Source organism: Syngnathus leptorhynchus, chromosome 19, assembly GCF_054491065.1.
Source record: "Syngnathus leptorhynchus isolate UIUO chromosome 19, UIUO_Slep, whole genome shotgun sequence".
Taxonomy (NCBI): Eukaryota; Metazoa; Chordata; class Actinopteri; order Syngnathiformes; family Syngnathidae; genus Syngnathus; species Syngnathus leptorhynchus.
Window position 1 is genome coordinate 6237989 of NC_141213.1, and position 15884 is coordinate 6253872.

The 15884-nt window shown below is 41.5% G+C and overlaps 1 protein-coding gene across 2 annotated transcripts in view; it reads right to left on the reverse strand.

Moving 5' to 3' along the window:
• LOC147041869 (uncharacterized) overlaps positions 1 to 15884 on the reverse strand; it is a 102446-nt gene that overhangs the window by 12382 nt on the left and 74180 nt on the right. The window contains exon 22 of one of the 2 annotated variants that reach the window (XM_085939517.1): positions 7456 to 7485. The exons of the other annotated variant lie outside the window; for it this stretch is intronic. The gene's annotated coding sequence lies outside the window, so the exon portion shown is untranslated. Of the gene's footprint in view, positions 1 to 7455; positions 7486 to 15884 lie in introns of those variants that run through there. 2 annotated transcript variants of the gene reach the window in all.

The window sequence follows — 15884 nt, forward strand, 5'->3', positions numbered from 1 at the left end:
CACCCTTTTAATTTAAAAGATGCTATGTTCTCTGCAGTTTGGATATGTACTAGCTCATGTAAACAAATGGCCCCAGCAACTTCATTTACATAAAAAAGCATTCATATTGTTTCCTCAAGAGAAGTGGCTCATGCGGTGCTTTGCATAGGTCAACGACTGTTGTATTTAAGCTGAAGTCCCAACATGAGCTCTGAGGAGCAAAAAAATAAATAAATAAGACTGTTCATGTGGGAGCAAAGCCATCAGATTGCAAACATCTCCTTAGAGGTCACCGACTTGGTTGGAGACTGAATTAGACACGGACGGACAACTCTCCTGCATTATGAGAGTTGTGGTCGGTAGGGTGGGGTGGGGGAAGGCTATGTTTCCACGGTAACATATTCCGGGTTGTGAAAGAAAGGGATCATTAAACCTGACTGGAGATTTCAAGGTTAAAGGTCAGATGCCGCTCGGTCCGGCGAGAGCGGTCCTCCGGTATGCAAGCACGGGGGACAAATGTACTTACAATATGGTTTGGAATGAAGTCTGCCGATGTACACAATTAGACAAATATACACACACACACACACACACACACACATCTCCTGATACTTGGCAATTAAGAAAAGATTGACATGAGCATTTTTTCTCGGTCTCAACATGATTTCCTTTCCTCATTTCCATCGCTCACGAATCAGCCCATAATGAACACATTACACTGAAGCACATTATGGAACATTTGCCCAGCCAAAGGCGGTGCATCATTTTTAGTGACTGTCGTGATGGAAATAATAAGAACGCGGCGAGTAGTAGTTACATTTTCTTTTTCCACTAATGTGATGGACCAATTCAGCAGGGATTTCCATTCTTTCTCTACAACATTTTACCTTAATGAAATGACTTGAATTTGGTTTTTAGCAAGCAAAATTAACTTGCAACATCTTTATTTCAAGCAATTTGGATGCTTTGGCTCCTATTTGCACAATTTTATTTGTTGTCTTTTTTAGTGTTTCATGCATTTCTGTTTGTGTTCTATAGGGAACCAAAACTCAAGGATGAAGTCGATTGGTTGATTTGATCGATTGAGCGTATCCAGGCTGTTGGAGGTGCAGGTAAATTAGAAATTGGCTTGGATTTAGTTTAAAATCATCCTTGCAAAGACTGTGAGCAGAAATCTTCCCGAATAATTGACACATCAATGAAATCACCCGTGTCTTCCCAGGGAGGAACAATCAAACCATCTCAAAAATATTCCATCAGAATGTGCTCCATTTTCCAAAAGTTTCCAGGCCATCGTGGTCCACCGTTCAAGAATGACCCCTAACTTTGAATGAGAAATTTAAGCAAGTTGTGCAAAAAGTAATTCCAGATGAGTGTTTCTACAGTCTGGCATATAGAGCGAGGTGTGGAATGAATACCCATCACGGCCGAAGGTGACTGAATACGTGAGGCGGCGAGCGAGAGCACGAGAAAATAACCGAAATTTACACTCATTTTCACTTTCCTTGGGTGAACGCCGTAACATATTGGACCTTGCTACAGCACAGCCTGCTAGTTCTCAATCATGCATGAATGTATGTGTGTGGCATGTGTGGACAATGGGTAGAGTCCCGGTCTCGGAGTTGTCCTAGCCTCCCCGTGGCGAGGCTGAATAACACACCTCATACTGAGCTTCTTTTCTCCTGCTCACTCATTTTCACACCCTGTTTTTTTTTCCTATCCTTCCAATAGGCTGAGACAAAAGAAGACCTGCGTTTTTGACATTTTGTTTGCCCCAGTGTGTGTGTGGCACCAGGAAATGGTCCTGGATTGAGACTTTTCAGTCTTCAGTGTTGATCACTATTGATGTATATAAGCATCTCCACTCTAAGGGAGCCATCCAATGGTGATCAAAGACAATTCATGAGCTTCAATTTGTCTCTGTCACATATCTGATATCATTCCTTATGATTACATGCCAATAGGTAGCAAAGCCTCATTGGGTTTTTGATCTAAATTTGCCGCCGCGTGCTCCAATTAATGCTTCACTTCCATCCGCCGTTCCAATTTTGACGCCTGTCACCCGCCGCCATCCCATTTTCAATATTTCCCATGACTTTTTAGATATATTAGCGCAGGTAGGAACGCTCATTTTCCGCTCATCAAGCAGCTCACAGCGTGCGAGTTTCCTGCCGAGCAGTACTGGGAAATAGATCGCTCAGACTGCCCGAGGTCCTGCAGAGTGATTAGGTCTTAGATAGGACATCATCAATTCATAGTGGGATCCATGCCCGCCATAATGACAGGGGTGTTTGTGTAGCTGCCGTTCACATGTGTGTGTGCGCAACAATTAAAATGTGAGGCAGGCTAAAGAGAGTGATTATGAGCTGACCTTTGCAGCAGTTTTCGACACCCTGACCGTGAAAGCTTTATAAGGGCGCGCAAATGGGAAGAGACGCACGTAAACATGCACTCTTGCATATAAATGCAGAGTCTCCGTGCTCAGCATGCCGCCGGGATCGATAGGAATTAAAACTTCCGCGGGAGACAGCAGAGGCTGATTGCAAGCTAATGTCCTTTCTGTTTACCTGCTCCAAGCTGCGGTCGTGCTCACGCGCGCATCGACAATCTTCGACACACATTTGGCAAATTAAAGTTCAATTTCTTATGCTGATATTGCGATTGACGTAACAGCTTGTTAATTCCGTGTGACTGAGGAACAAGATTGTGAGGGTGTGGGTGCGTCGTTGGATGCTGGAGCCCCATACTAAATACTATTTATGCATAAAGAATAGCCAACAGCAATTATTTCATCTGTCACGTCCTTGCACTGAATCACTACGCCCAAGACTGCAGAAGAATATCCAGGAGACAGAAGCCAATACGCATTTAAGTTTTTTTTAAAACACATTTGTTGTTAACGTAGTGTGTAATTGATTAAATATGCATTCAAATTTGACGAGAATGCGATTAACAAAAACAACCATTTAGCGACAGGATAAGGCACTATCAACAAGTATTGCTTCTATATTAATTTAAATTATATAAAAAAAAAAACCATATTCATTGTTTATTATTTAAAATGATTTGATTAAAGTCTTGCTTTGTACGAAAATCGGCTCCTATTTTAATTCTTTTTTTTTAAATAGACTCCAGCTTGGTCATCAGAAGATCACGGTTGTCTCTCTTGTGCCAGGGACAAATTAGCGAGACAAAGACAGACAAAGGCTCAAGTAATGACAAATGCAGCAGAGAGAGCGAGATGGCACGGCGTGATAAAAGCAAAGAACAGCCCCACACAATGAAAGTGGACTGTGTGCATGGGAGACAATTAGCGTGCAGGTTGGCTGTCCTTTACGACTCTCATGGCTCATAATAACCAGGCTAAACGTTTATATTAACACAGGATATCAGCCTCGCCATCAGAGCAGTCAAAGCACACATAATTATATCCAGGCCTCCAAATGAACCGTCGTTAGTTTCATACACATTCATAAGGCGGCGGCGGCGGGGGCGGAGGGGCCGGTCGGGAAAACGTGAGAGAAAGAACGAGGGAAGCAAAATCTAATTTAGCCCTTCAAATCACATTCATAGGCTGGGACTGTCATGTACCTCCTGAGAGTAAACGATGACAGAGAGCGGGAGACTGAGCGAGAGACTGAAACGGACAGTGAGCGAGAGAGACGGAGCCAGAGGAGGCTGGAAAGGTCAAGGGACCTCAACTTAGCGGAGATAGCCAAATATTATGTTAATATGGACTCCCATTTTACATAGAGCTAATCAGTGTGGCCCAGAATTAAAGGGCCGGATAATTAATTTTAGAGTAAGGGGGTTATCCGTGTCTGCCTATTGTCTTGGCGAGGAAACCAGAGAGAGAGCGAGAGAGAGGAGGTGGGGGCGACATAGAAAGAGACAGGAGTCCCTCAGCCTGTGTTGAACATGCACTGATAAGACAAGAGGAGCAAGCAGTGACACAAAAAGAAGAAAAAAAACGAGTGGAAAAAGTATGTCGAATAGAAGTCACACAAAAGGCAATCCATTAAAAAGGTCTCAGGGTGGGAATGAGAAGTAGCAATTTTTTTTTTTTATACTTCATTCTGTTTTATTTCTATCATCTGGGGTGTTCTTATGAGGGAGGAAAGGACCCGTTTGGGCAAGTCAGGGAACATCTGATGGATGGTGTGATGATCACATTTGATAAGTCCGATTTTCACATTATATGTAGTCAGTTAGAAAAACACATTTTAACAATCAATCAATCTAGATTAAGAATTGTTTTTATCTTTACATGTTTCAAAACAATATACGGCATATACATAAGACTGATTAGTTTTTTTTTAAATAAACAAGCAGGCTCTTCTGGGTTTTGTAGACCTCAGTAAATGATTTCCTCTTTTTATAGCATATCTGGTATTAGTTGTTGTTTTATGACGTGTTTTGCCTCATGCACTTCATGTCATGCTGTTTAAAGTCTGTAAAATGAATCCCTGAAAAGATTATTATCATTTTTTTTTTATCACATGCTTGTCCTTGGTCATAAAGTGCTGCAAATCATTATGCCGCTGAAATAAGCTCAGTATTCCCCCAGCAGAAAGCCAGTCGGCATCTTTTCCATACTCATGTTTAATCCATTAGGGATACGACCCTCATTACAACTTGCCGTCGTCGAAGCTGGCATGCAAACGCAGCACAGTAAACACAATTCTGAATGGTCCATTTCTGGATGACATCATTTGACGGTGACAGACCCAAACAGTTTACAACTAAGTAGAGCGTTGCAAAGAAACAAATGTGCAAAAGCACGGGCAGCTTAGGTGGGGGATGCCCTGTTTACATGGACTAATGTCTGTTAGCAGGTACTTACTTTGAAGCATCATCCCACCATGCCTGTAGTGTGAGCCCAGATTATGTTGAGGCTGTCACTAAAGGCCCGCGCGCTCGCACTCACAAACGCGGCGGCGGCGGGCGTCTCCATTCTCTTGAAGCAGTCAAAACACATCGTCTAGCCTGCTTCAGAGGTCTGATTTACATACATGAAGTGCATTGTGATGTTTGCACCTCTGCAAAAAGGATTTTGCCGGCTTTGGCGACATGAAATGTTCACGCAAAAAACGTAATTTTCACCTCTATTGTTGGGAGGGGAGATGACAAAAGATGGAATATGACAGGGGAGATAGGATGCACAGGGGGAAGAAGAAAAGAAGTGGCAAGGGAGAGGGAAGATCTGAGCCTTTGATATTCCAGGAAAGAAAACAGTTGACAAAATGAGATGACTCAAATCTGACCCCTTGATGGTAAAATAAATAAAATTGGTGTCAGCAGCGACTGCCCTTCTTTTTTGATTTCAACATTTAACACTGTGAATCAATTGACCTCCATTGTCAGCTAATCCTCAACTGTGTCAAATTCATTGAGCTGAAAGTGTCATTCGATTTAGTTCTGTTCATCTTTTTAATGACACTTAACCAAATGGGACTAATGTGGATTTTTTTTTCTCTCATTTTAATCTGCACAATTAAACGGGGTGCGCACCCAAGTATGCACATATTACAAAAGAGCAGAATATGGCATTCTTGAAGCAGTGGAAAATCAAACTACGGTGGAACCCCTAAAGTCCAACTCCTCAAAAGTGAGATGATTTGGATTAACTAATCACTGCATCTCTATTCTAATACAGTGCCTTTATACTTTCATTTTTTCTATTGAATTACAAAACCAGCATCCACCAGCATCCTAGAAAAATGATGATTCTAACATGCTTTGTTTAAATTCATGAAGCATTTCCAGAGGTTGGGGTCTCCAACACTCCATTTTCCCCAAATATTGATCTCCTTTGCTCCAGTCTGGAGCGTTAGTGTCTTTATGAATTTACCGTATTTCACACAGCCAGTGTTTTACTGGTCCAATCTGAGCCTTGTTCAATAGTAATGCAATCAGCCAAAGTTTAACTCCATTTTCTGTCTCTTCTATCTGAAAGAGCCCAGTTTACGGCTCATCCAGCTATGTATGAATGGAATGTGCATTTAGTTCCATACGTACACACACACTGTACTTTGACACTCCCAATTCTTCCTTTCCTGCTCCATCTCACTGAAGGATGTTTCTTATCCTGTCAGCCATTGCTCTGCGGGGAAGGGAGGGCTCAGTGAGGCATGTATAGAAAAGATGAAGAAGGGGAACAGAGAGGAGGAAGAAGGAAGACGGGGGGAACAAAGGAAAGAGACCCAACAGAAAAGCCCAAATGAGGATGAAAGAGAGAGGAGGAGGAGTGGTGCACAACCATGAAGTGGTGTCATTATCATCGGCACCTGGGGGAAGCGCCCAAATAGAGATTGAATCTGGAGAAAGCAAGTCACTGCAAAGATCCCATTCTTTCCGGGGAGTCACGTCATTGAACATGCAAAATGACTGATGAGGATGGTTTGTGTAAACAATTCACTAATGTCTGCCAGGTTGCCTTTCAGTGGTGGGAAACTTTCCTTGATAATCAAAACTAGACAAACATTGTTGGCATTGCTAAACATATCTGGGTTGAATTACGACAAATAAAGGAATCAATAGCATTTTAGGGTTGTTGCTGAAAAATCATCCAGCTTTTGGCCGAGAGGTGAACGCTAGCCAATCACAGGGCACATAGAGACAAACATCCTTTCGCTCTTCACACTTTATGGACAATTTCAATTCTTCAACATGTTATTTCAGTGTTAATAATAAAATGTATTGACGTTGAATAAATATGCATCATGCTGAGGTGACTCGTTTTCAGATGAAACTCACATTATCAGCATACATTAAGTCCTGAATTGTCTTGGATTTATAATACACCTGGAAAAAAATATAGACCACTGTAATAAAAACTGCATATTCTTTTTCCTACTCATGTACTTCATTAACTGCCTTTAAAGAGCATTTACAAAAAGCAAAGGAAAAGCAAAATGTGATAAAGATTTGCTTCAAATGACATTTTTGTGACTTTAATTGTCTATCTGTTATTTTAATTGAGGATTACAGTATATGCCCTCAGCAACTTTTTACGTGAATGATTGTTCCACCTTATCCCAACACAAAGTCATAAAAGTAAGTGGAACTAAATTCCAGATCCACATTCACGGGGAAGGAAGGTGTTCCCACAGATAGCTGAAGAGACCATCTTAATCCAAAACAGACTTCCATCTGTCTCCCATTAGAATTACTCTTCTTTAGTCTCAAGAATGTCTACATTTCATAAATATTATCTGGGCCTGGCAAAGAAGGACGGACAAAAGCCAGAGCATTTCTCAGGGCCGCATCGGAGCATAATTAGTAATCATAACATCATCTCTGCGTGCCACATGGCCTCATTTTCTGCAAGCCTCTTTAATTGCCTTGAGGTACAATTGAGAAAAGAACTCAAATATATATTCCTTGTACCCTGAAAGACATAATTAGGTCAAGTAGGCGAAGTAACCAAGAAAGTTCATGACGTTACCATCCTGGACATAGCGATACGTTCTACATGTTTGTTTGTTGTTGCGTCTCGATGACTACCTAAGGAAGTAAAAAAACAAAAAGGTCATGGGTCAAGCGCATGATGTGCTGTGACAGTAAAACTCAAGGGACAACAAAGCGAAATAGAGGTGCTCACTTTATTATTTTTTTTTGTATTCTCCATACGGCTTCTGAAACATCTCATAATAGCCGCAGGAGAGAGGAAAGAGCAGATGACACGCATGTATATAGTGGGAAGCAGGAGGGAGAGTGAGAGAGAGAGAGAAAAGATGTAAGCTCATTACTGAGACAAGTTGAAAAAGCAGAGCATGAGAGGAAAGAAAAGTAAAAGTTAAGCACTTCCTGAAACTTCGGCTTCCTTTCTCTCTATCTTGAAGAGTTTACCCCCCACACCCCAAACCCCCATCGTCATCAGCGCCACCTGCGCCACCCCCCACCTTCTTCCTCTTACTCATTCTCTCTCGTCACTCTCTTTGAGTTAAGGAGGGTAAGGTAATCGTAATGAAATGACCCCGAGAGGCATGATGGCAGCCCTCGCCTGATAAGTTATTCCTGACTGGCTTTTAAGCTGCTGTCAAGCAATTTCCCTTGAAACCTTGCTTTGTTTTTTAGGGATTGTGCGCATGTGTGTGTGCGTGTGCGGTTGTGCTGGTATGTTGGTGGCGCCGTGCAGTGATATGTTGCTTTGACACCCCTACTTGGCTCCCATGAGGGGTGCAGATGACAACCTGGAGGTATAGCTCAGCGAATGTGTGTGTCGTAGTGGGTGTGTGCGGGGTGCAGCGGGAGACATCTCACAGATGACAATCCAGCTAATTGAAATGACAGATTATTCTAATGTGCAGAAAGTCATTAAAAACCCAGCAGCCGTTTTCTTCCCTTTTTCTCTTTCCCTAGCTGAGTATTTCTGCCTCGAGAGTGTGAGATAGAGCTGGAGCTGAACTTAAAGGAAATGTTGCCATCCCATTTCCTTCAAGCTGATAATCAGGACAACCTCACAAGCAGGAGTTAAATGCAGGCGGTATTTAAGCAACTAATTAACAGTACCAAAGCTTCTGTGCTTACTCGCATCAATAACATTGAATCTAATATTTAGGGATATTTTACAGGACTTTATTAGACCGATACCCATACGAGAACTGAAATCTTAAGTAGTCACCGATACGGATACCAACTAGTATTTTTAATACATAACCCCGCCCTAAAAAATAATTACAGTTTCTAGTTCCTGATTGTAAAATCATAAGAAGACAGTCCATTGCGGTATCAACCACTGTCGAGAGTACCGATACCTTAAAATAAGGCTGGTATTGGTGCCGATACTGGTCACTCCTATTGGTCCCCGCCCATCCCTAGAAATGATGGTTGGTAACATTGGAAATCATCAAAAACAATGACTTTGTATGATCACCTATGGACAAAGTAAAGCCACTGTTCCCAACAAGCGTGTTTTTTGGACTATATGGAATAAAGACTGAAGCCTGTCATGATACTCAAGGTTTATAGATAAGGAATACACCACAGACTGGCTGTGGAAAATCGAGTGAATCTAAATACTTCCTGTCTGGACTGACTCACAACTACTTTCCAATTCCATTTTTTCAACTCCAACAGGCAGACAACACTGGTGTGGCGATATCTGAAAACATTCAGACTGCTGATAGGGAACGGCTTCCAGACTACCTTGCAACAGATCCAGACAGTCGAAACCGGGCGGGGAGAGCATTCTTTAAGATTCCACCACCGACTCCGCCTCTATTGACATTCAGCAGAGGTAAATATTTAACAGTTGAGTGCCGTGTGCAGTACGGCGCAGGCCAGCCTGCGGTGGAGATATGTATATAGACAAGGCTGTTTTATTAAGAGTTGCTGCAGACATATTAAGGTAAAGTATGCCTGACACCCAGGGAGGAAATTGCCTGTATATGACACTATTCCTCAATACTCTGGCATCTCGCCTCAATGCAATTTTGCACCAGGCGATTGACGGAGAATGACATGCAATGCAGGGGAGGGGGCGGGAATGAGAGCCAGATGAGAAAGTGTGCACTGCGTTCCCATGCTAGGGGACGGACGGCTGTGAGTGTCTCCTGAATGTGTGTAATGTAGGTGGCACAGAGGGGTGACATGCAGGGTTTGTAATTGCAGTGTGCCATGTGAGGGATAGTGGTGTTTACCCGAGGCCTGCTTATGTTTGCTCTGTGTGGGAGCGACGGCGGTGGAGGCGCCGCCAAGCTGCGGTGCAGGTGTGCAATATTTCACGGAAAAACACAGGCACGCTTTACGTAGGGGAAAGCAAGGAGCCTCACTGTAATCAATTCATCAATCTATTAGGGATCATTTTTCATTTGACCAAAATATGCTTAGGCTTTTTTTTTGCTCTTAGTCCTTAAACCATTAAGACCTGCACCACCTGTCCCCCCTCCCCAAATATGTAAAGGAAGTGGTAAAACAAAAAGTTGTACAATTCACAACCCAGTCAAATAAACGGCCTCAAAAGGCACACAAAACGCCACTAGATGTGTGATTATTTTTTTTCCTTTGGCTTTTTCACAACACTAAAAATTAGATTGCGCTCACGAGACTAGGACTTGAGATCAAAATTCATATTTTTGCACTTGAACATCCAAATATTACTACAGAAGACCCCTGTAGTTTTTTTATTATGGCAACAATTTAATCATGAAATATTTCTATTTCCCCAACTCTCAGCCTGTTACATTTCCGCACACAACGCGTCATGTTGCTATCCCTGACATATTTAATTTTCATGCCGAGTTCTTTGCAAATGCATACAATCTTGAATGATTTCCTTCCAATGTAGTCACAGCACAATCCGTGCAGTTTTCTTTTCAACGTCTAGAGGTCCCTGTTGTCTACACTCTCAAAGTCCCAATCAGTCTCAACTCATCTGTCCTGCCTGCCTGCCAGCATAAAAATCCAACAATTTTCCCCAATCAAATTCTAATTAAAAAAATGAACAACCTAATTAACCTCGGGAATGTATCCCATAATTTGGTAATATTAACACGATCATCCCAGAGCTTGTAAATGTTTGGTGATAAAAGGAAAAAGCAAAATTAAAGCCAGTTGCTAATTAATAGGAAGAGACGATAATTGAGCTTACGAAAACGGGGTGAAATTGGTGAGGACTTTATAGTTTTAAGGACTTTTAATATCAGCGTGTCAAATATGAAATTGAGTCATATTTTATTTTTCTTTGAAGACTGAAGGCTGCGTGATTGGGATGAAGTACGTCCGTGGCGCATCACACAGTGCGACGTTTATTCCCCAAAGAGCCACTCAAGTGCTGCATTATATCTTAAAACACGTAAAACCAGGACCTAACTGAATGTGATACACCGGATCAAACTGCTGCCATCAATCCTTCCATGTAAAAACCCAACAAATAAATAAACAGCTCACATTTTGAGAAAGTCATTCTCTGTATTTTCTTGCGAGATATGTTGCATGGTGTGTGTACGTGCTACAATGGCAGCACTTGACTGCTCCTGACTTGTGATTGGAAAATTGAACCAGAGGACAAAGAGGTGAAGTGACAATGAGGTGGAGAGACACAAGGAGAGAATGAAAGCGCAGAATTGTAGTACACTCCTGTGGCTCATCACCGCTCGGCAATATATCTGTCAAAACACTCATCGCCATCCCAAGGTAGAGTCTTCCATTCATAATGGCCCATTTCGAGTAAATAGCTCCAGATCATCAGCATAGTCGCCATTATCAAAGATATATAACCACGCGTGCCACGACTGAGCTATCACCGGCATACTGACTATTTGTAATACGTTGGCTATAATGTGTGAGCCATGCGAGTGTGTGCTTGTTTCCAAAGATGGCTGAAGAAAATAAATAGCATCTCGCCGTAAGCGTGCAAAAACAAAAGCACTAACCTCAGTCTCCGCGTACACAAAGTTTGTTTTCTTCGCATTTTATTACAGCAATGATGTTTGCAGATTATCATAATTAAATCTCTAAAGCCACAATAACAACAATGTCCCATCACCACATTTTGGTCTAAAGGGACATTTTAGAGCTTGTTGAGATGGCAGACAGTGTTTGCAATTTTCAGGGTCTTTTAGGTACTCCTGCAGTAATCTGATGGGAAAATATACAAGCAAATATGTCTTGGTAAATATGATAATGCTTAGTTTGAAATTGACGTCACACGGGGTCAACATCTTTGTTATTGCAGCTCTAGTTTGCATCATACGGGGAGCCGATAGTTATTATTACTTAACCTTTAGATTCCCAAGTGGGTCTAAAATAGCACAAAGGTTATTTTCTGGCAATAAACCGTTATAATTTAACATGACTACTTTTGTATGAACATAATATGTCAGTCTTCTAAAAGTGGGTGGGAAAAAAAAGATCGTCACATTGCATAATTTCTTCAGAATGCTGATTTCAGCACATTTGTGTTACTTTTGCAGCTTTTTTTATAATTCCAGTTTGAAAAGAAAAAGGACTCATTTATTAGTCTATGCTTAGCAGTTTAAAGTAATAAAATTGCACATGTAGTCTGCAGGTTGCCCTTATGTTGATTTATATGTGTTCATACATATTGCATGCGGTGGTCACATTAAACTGGGGACCAGCTGAAAATAGAGAATTTGTTTTGATCAATTATTCTGTTGCGACAGTTATTCTAAACATGTAGAAGCCAAATGTAATGCTCTGGAATTAGCTGCAACATGATGTGGACTGAGTGTATTTCTCCCTTGTCCTTCATTAGAAATGTCATAAATTATGCCCATGTAACATTTCACTGATTACTATTTAATAAAGCAGCATAATTAAAATTCAAGCTTTGGGCATGTTTTTGCATTGATATATGTATATACTGTACATCTGTGGATTCACACACATCACACACACATACACAGGGAGAGTGTGTGCGGTGTGTGGCACAGCCTCAGGCCATGTGTATAAAAGCTATAATGGTAATTAGTGCCACTGCCCCTCTTCCATCAGAAAGCTAACGGTTAACAACAAAAACACATTTTGGGACCAAAAAAAACGTGTCCTTAGCAATACATGAATATTTATGCTCAACATATTCTAACATGATCCTCATCTGTCTTTAATTATGACTTGGATATGCAAGTACAGCATTTACTGTAGAGAGAGAGAGAGAGCGAGATCATCTTTAGAGACATTATCTCTCCTTTAAGCCTCGGAATCTTCCTTTCGGTCCAGTGGGGACTGAAGTTCTCATCAAATCGGATCATTTTATCACCAATCCACACATAGCTTAGTTAGCACTGCCAAGAATTCCTGGTTTGAAAGTTTGAGTTCATTTACACTTAGTGGATCATAGTTCAGCTTATTTAGGTCGGCACCACAGATCAACCTTCTTGTCAGGTTGATGACCATAAATAAGAATAACAAAAAATCTATTCATTGTCTGTCAAAAATTCTCAAAACAAGGTCAACTAGACTTGCCCCAGCAGAAAAATGAAAATGTACCGTCCACAAAAAAAGGGGCTAGTAGACTGACAAATGTCTGTAAGAAAACAGTGAGCAAGTTCATCAATCAGGACTGCAGCTTGTAATTAATGTCGGCATTTAGGACGTGATGGAAGCGCTGAATCAGTGCTACTGATGATTGACATGAAGAGGGAGATAAAACCGACCAATCAGGCGTTCTGTCTATCAGGACTGACAGGTAGACCAGCCAACAACTTCATGAAAAGTAATTAACAAACCCATCAATGACTTTTATTTGAAAGTTTTTACATTGAGAGACTTGCAGAAGATCACCATGGAGTACGGCGGCTCCGCTTTCCAAGAAACCCAAAATATCTCTCTCACATGACTGCAGAGATGGTGCGACAACAGCTAGACAGAGGTGACCAGAAAGGGAAATACATTTGCAACGTTAGCGCCAAATGATTGAGCAACGGCGATGAAGAAGGGGGTGGGGGAAGACAGAAAAATAGACTGGCTGTTAGTCAAGGTGTCTTAATGCATATTCCATTCATCTCCTGTGCCTCCACTATTCCTTAGCACATCAGATAGCATGTAACCAATGGAAGATTGCACAGTAGATCAAAAGGTGTGGCTGCAGTTTAGATAAATCGACCCCCAATCCCAATACAGTTCATCCGTCACAAATGGCGGCTCATTTCTCTTGTCAAGGAAAGGGGGATATTTATAGCTCTTGATTACATTGTGGGGAGAAACGCTCAGTTTACCTTCAAGACACTTAGATGGCTCTTTGTTTTAAATCCATTGTTTTTGAAAGGGATTTCCTGGTCCTTGAATCATCTGACATTAGATATTCTGCCGAATCTGAAAACAAATTCGAATATTTCTGCAAAAGCTACTACTCTGAGTAAAACCTATGTCGTAATGTTCCATCTGCACCTTGGAGCCGATTTTGTGGGGCAAAAAAAATGAGACACATGGACTCTAGAGGCATGGAGTCTCTTGCTACTACAGCATGATGTCAATGGCAAACACTCAATGTGGGGAACACACCGGCAAACAGCGAAACAATTTGTTTAATCATAAAGTGCATTTACATAAGGCAACGGCTGCATAAATGAATGCATAATTGAACAGGTTAATGCATAATGTAGAGCTCCCCCGGGACAATAAATAAAGTGCCTTTTGAAAACGTGTGAGACAGGCGAGGAGGGAGGGGGTGCAAGAGAGACAACAGTACCCGCCGAGCGTCAGACAAAACATGAAACACGAGACCATGCCAAGGCCACCGAGGTAGTGGGTGGTTGGGGGGGGGGGGGATGGCAGGAAATAAATAAGTAAAAAGGGTGAAGTCATGCTAAGAGGATTTAGGGACATGCTTGGTTTCTTGTCATAATCTGTCTATTAGCACCAAAGTATTTGCAGCTCTCATAAGCATAGCGAAGACACGAATCGTGACAAGCTCAAACTCAACTTAGTACTCCAACTTAATGTTGCCACATGGGAATCATCTTACATTTTCGGTTTATCCTATTTTTACCCCACCATCTTTTCTCTTAACATTTTCCAGAAGACAACATCCTGTTTGTACTTGAGCACTCCCTCTATTCTTTAAGACTAATGTCAAAGAAGAGTCAGTCCAATATGCAATCAATAATAATCAAGTGAAATGTTCATAAATTACAGCCAACATGTTTTCATTGTTTTCATTTTATAGTGTGTATCTTGGCGCTGCAGCTATTTTTTGGTTGAATCATATTTCAACTTTGATATGTTGCCATGCTTCAGAATTCTGATTGTTGGCGTCCGCCACACTTAAAGGCGTTGAAACGTCTTTCCGTTTTTAACCAATCAGACTTCAGATTCCGCACTCAATGCTTTCACAAATCCTCAGAATAATGTCGGCATTTTTCCGTTCCCTTGATTGATATAGCTATGTTTATCCCTCTGATTGGCTGGGCGTAGTATACACACCTAAGATTGATTAACAGGGGGAGAATGATGTCGGAGATGATTAAAAATTCCTTTTCAAGAAAAAATGGACTTTATGTGGCTAAGGACAACTCAGACTTTGGCTGGCTGCCTTGATTAATAGCCGAAATAGATTTGTTGAGGGCGCTTTCAAAGCAGTATGTACGAGCGGAACAATTAGCTTGCACAGGCAGGCAGGAGCAAAGAAAAGACGTCAACACGGTCAACATCTCGTTAGTACGTATAGTAATTCAAATTTTTATATTAATGGAATTAACTGAAAGCAATTATACAGCCACCGTTATTTAAAAGACATGAGTTATTTAAAAGACCTATTTTAAAGACAGATTGTTGAAATGAACAACAAACAGTTCAAGAACCCGAATATAATTTATGTGGTACTTCATGACTCCGTCCTGGGACCAGTCCTGTCCATTTTGTGACGTGAGGGACTATTAAGAGATGGATTAGGTCACTTAAATACACAGTGGAGGCCAATTTCTAAAACTCAGTGCCGACCACTCCAACTAGTGATACAGGATTTTGATATTTCTGTCACTTTTCATTTCTTTATTATGCTTAAAGGAGAAGTCAAGGCAAAAATTTTCTTTGTAATAATCCCCCAAGGCTGTGTGCTGAGCCCCTTGGTGAATTTCCTCTCCACCCATGAGAGCAAGGTCATCTCAGACTTTACCATCATAATTATGCTTACCGATGACACAATTGTGCTATGTCTATTCTCGAATTAATTTTTTGTTTGTATCGTGTTTGAGGTAGCAAATTCATTTCTAGTTATTGTCGCCATATTCACATTTTTGTGAGCTACCTGTCAATGCACGTTTTCTTCGCAGCGGTCCACAGCGTGAGCGTTGCGTGCGTGTTTGCGTCTACGAGCTGTCAGGCAAGATTGCTGCATTTAAGCTGCGATATGTCACACCTGATTATGGGTACGTGTTAGCGTCTTTTGCTCCCGTGCGTCGCAGATGCGTGTATCGAGACAGGCGAGAGTCATCAGCGGA